Source organism: Myotis yumanensis, unplaced genomic scaffold (assembly GCF_028538775.1).
Source record: "Myotis yumanensis isolate MYYU_CA2020_CCGP unplaced genomic scaffold, mMyoYum1.0.hap1 SCAF_7, whole genome shotgun sequence".
NCBI classification, from domain to species: Eukaryota; Metazoa; Chordata; class Mammalia; order Chiroptera; family Vespertilionidae; genus Myotis; species Myotis yumanensis.
In genome coordinates this window covers 1,033,380-1,037,198 of record NW_027223758.1, presented here as the reverse complement: position 1 = coordinate 1,037,198, position 3,819 = coordinate 1,033,380, and the positions used below count along the sequence as shown (strand labels likewise).

Genomic DNA, 3,819 nt, shown 5'->3' with positions numbered 1-3,819 from the left:
CAGCGATGTTTTCTGTATTCCTAGACCAACTACAAAACGCATTCTTGTCGGTTGTCTAGGTTTCGCTTATAAATCAAGACGCGGCAGTAGATGTAACCGCGGGAAAAGACGCAATGAAACAGACGGATCTGTTGTCAGGATCCATGGCCTCTGATCCTGTCTTGATCGTGAAACGGAAGTGTGCCACATGTTCTTGCTAAAAAGCTTATGAGGATATAGGCTCAACAAAGGAATGTAAACAGCGACACCCAGATGTGGGTGTAAGGATGGCGGGTTCTTTCTTCAATGTTTCACAGTCATTTGTTTAAGATCATCGAATAAAGACAAAAATCCACACCGAAATCCTTGTCTGGCAAGCTCACGTTTCTTTCACGAGCTGGTCATTTCACTGTTGGTTACAGATTTCTCGTAGCATACTTAAAACTCCTGCTAGTCAGAGGTTAGTCGTGAGCTTCATTGCACAATTTTATGAAACAGATTCCTCCCACACCTTCTCAAAATTTATTTCTTCAAAGAACTGATAACTCAATGCCCAACAACTGTGACAATGAATGTGATGTCTGCAATGACCTCACTAAAACAAGCCCAAAGTGCCATTGGCAGAGATCACGCCGAAGTGCAACGTGGCGCTTCCGATGCCTGCCGCCCTCTGGAAGAACAAGTTAGTTCTCCAAAGCATGAGAGTTCACACCGGGGCCATTTAAGCAGAGGATCAGTGGCTATTCTACTCAAGAGATCCAGTGATTAAGTGACCCACCTATATCTTACAGCTTTTCTCTGTTTCCTTTCAAATTTCTCAGATTTTTTTCAATAGCAAATATAAGAGAGAACGCATTTTAAAAGTCCCTCGGGTATTTCTGACACTTTCGGAATTATCTGTAGGAATCTCTGACTTAGTTGTGTAGACTTTGATGTATGTGTCCACCGTTAAATCCAAATCATGTTTCACATCGAAATGCATGTTAAGCAAAGCTAAGCTACTTGACTTTTGCCCTGTCAAAGTGTTCCTCGGGTGTGCTTTGAGAGGCTTTCGCCCGTTTTCATAGCGTTCGTTCTCAACCTTCATCACAGGGAGAATTCGTAGGACCTTTAGCAATGTATAAACATGAGGAAAAAACTTGATGTCTGGCAGGTGGAGGGCTTCATACATGGTGGATGGAAGCTCTATATCTTTTCATCTGGGTTTCCACTCGATTCTCCAACAATGCAGCTCAGCTGAGAGTGCTGCATCGGGATTGGGTAAGTCGCTGACGTATATGTCAGCCTGGTGCTCCTCCGACGTATTGAATTTGAGCCATCCCATGACAGAGGGGACCAGAGATCAGCATTGAAGAGCTTTGGGGTACTGTTCTGAGACTATCTCTTTAAGTTCCTGAACAATGTGTTCCACTGTTGTGACGCTTAGAGGCTCTTTATAGCACCTCTCGGAAGTCAGCTGAGACTCCAGGTTCCCTTGCTGAGCTCTGCGGAGCTTCCCAGGGAGCTTCATCAGAATAGCAAATGTGGTTGCCAAATTGGTGGCTTCCTCAAACCAAAATTCACAATAAACTTCAATATCTTCCATCACTTCATGTAGCGAATGCAGCGCCTACAGTCGAGCTACTGGCTGCAGAGAAGACATCAGAGGTCTGACCTTGGAGATTTTTCCCAGAGGCTCCTGTGAAAGGTAGGGCGTTTTTAAGAACAACAATGGTAACCACGAAATCAAAATCTGTTGCTGCACTGCAGAGTGCGAATGCTCGTCCCGCTATACAGTTTTCCCATCTACTATGTGTGTCCTCATGTATACCGCCTACACAGAAAACAAGTGCTTGCAGGAGCTCCGCTACAATTTCAAAAGCATCGTGCCTGCCAGCCAGCTGAGAATGGCAAATTTCCTTCAGTTCTTTCCAGCTTTCTTCATTGTTCTGGAAGAGGACAGAAACGACACTGTCAAGCTCTAAAAGCGGTTGTGGTGACGGATGGAAAAAAGATCAAACTTCCTCCACTGTTCCAAACGCAACAGACACCGATCTGGCTGACTGCGGACTTCAGGCACAGGGAAGAGCAGAGTGTGTAGAGAGCTTGGGGAGGGATGTTTCTCCAAAAGTCTAGAAGCAACAAATTTTGTTTTGGTAGGAAAGCCACTGGACACAATGTAAGCCTGGCCACGACAATATTCCATGTGTAATCCCCAGTTCTCGGGTCTCGTCGTGGGAAATGTCATAGCCAAAATTTCGGCAGCAGCTTCAGAAGGCAGGAAACCCACAGATTCTTCTCTCAGTTCACGAGCTTCGTCAGCAAACCTCCCCAACGCGGGCAGGCGCTCTTCCCCTGCTGTGTCCACTATGTGCGTGCGTGCGTGCGTGCATGCATGCCTCCGTCCCTCTGTCGCGGGCCATGAAAAAAAAGGGAGAGTCTCTCACTCCCCTGAGCGTTCCTTCCCCGAATGCGGCTCTCACGGATCTCTAGCATCTGCTTCTGCTTGTACTTTTGAACAGGACGGTGCGTTGACTGCTGTGGTCTCAAAGGGCTTTCTCAGAGAGAACCTCTTCACCAGAATTTATCGGGCACTCCGACAGTGCCTGCCTGCCTGCCTGCCTGAAAGTTATCGGGAGTGAAGAGGCCTTCTGGGATTTCATCAGCTTCATGTCCATCTAGAGCAGTGGTTCTCAACCTTCCTAATGCCGCGACCCCTGAATACAGTTCCTCATGTTGTGGTGAACTCCAATTTCATTGTTACAGATTTAACATAATAAAAACATAGTGGTTAATCACAAAAAAATATGTAATTATACATGTGTTTTCCGATGGTCTTAGGCGACCCCTGTGAGAGGATCGTTCCACCCCCAAAGCGGTCCCAACCCACAGGTTGAGAACCGCTGATCTAGCTGTATGTTTTGTTTTCCCATAAGAATCAAAACTTCAAATAAAGATTTTAAAGTATTCTTTTGTTTACTTTCTCCTCAAGGGTTAAAGGTAAAATGTCTTCATCCTGTTCTTCACCCCCTTCTGTATTGGAGTTCTGAGCAAGGCTGTTGTTGATCGCTCTATATTTGTTTTTGTTCCTGTTCAGAAGTTTCGTCAATTTTTTTTCCTGTTTCCATGTCCTGATTTCATCTTCACTCAATTCTTTTATTCGTTTTCTATGTCTACTATGTGGACTGTTCAAATGACTGGTAAGATCACCTATTGTTGGTATTACATTATTTCGAAGAACTGTCCTATAAGGAAGGACTAGTTCTACAGATCATAGAGGTCTCAGAGTGTTTGGCACATCATCGATAACGTTTATTGAGTTGTTCAGGTGTTTTATCTTCTAAGTTTGCTCTCCTACAATTTCCCATCCACTTCTGGCATCTGGCCGGATCCCTCGGGAACCTGAAGAAGGCCAAATCTGACTGCATGCTCTTCCGCGTGCAGTCCGCCGCCCCGCGCCCCGCCCCCCCCCCCCCCCCCCCCCCCGCAGAAGTTTGGCATCTTCGCTGGCGCCCCACCCCCGGTCCAGCACTCCTTTCCCCCCGATGCCCATCACTGTCTTAATAACACAAAATGCAAGTACAAAACATTGTACAAGTATGCTTTTCACTACATGGAAGTGCAATAATACATTTGTGTGGCTTTTTAAAATATATCTTCATTGATTTCAGAGAGGAAGGGAGAGGGAGAGAGAGCCATAGATGCATCTACCATGAGAGAGAATCACCCATCGGCTGCCTCCTGCACACCCTCTACTGGGGATCAAGCCTGTTACCCGGGCCTGTGCCCTTGACTGGAATGGAACCCTGGACCCTTCGGGTCCCCAGGCCGATGCTCTACCCACTGACCAAAACAGGCTGG

At 46.4% G+C, this 3,819-nt stretch overlaps 1 pseudogene; it reads right to left on the bottom strand.

Annotated features, from left to right (window-relative positions):
- Positions 1 to 2,090: 2,090 nt before the first annotated feature.
- LOC139014315 (52 kDa repressor of the inhibitor of the protein kinase-like) lies at positions 2,091 to 3,459 on the bottom strand (annotated as a pseudogene).
- Between the last annotated feature and the right edge of the window lie 360 nt (positions 3,460 to 3,819).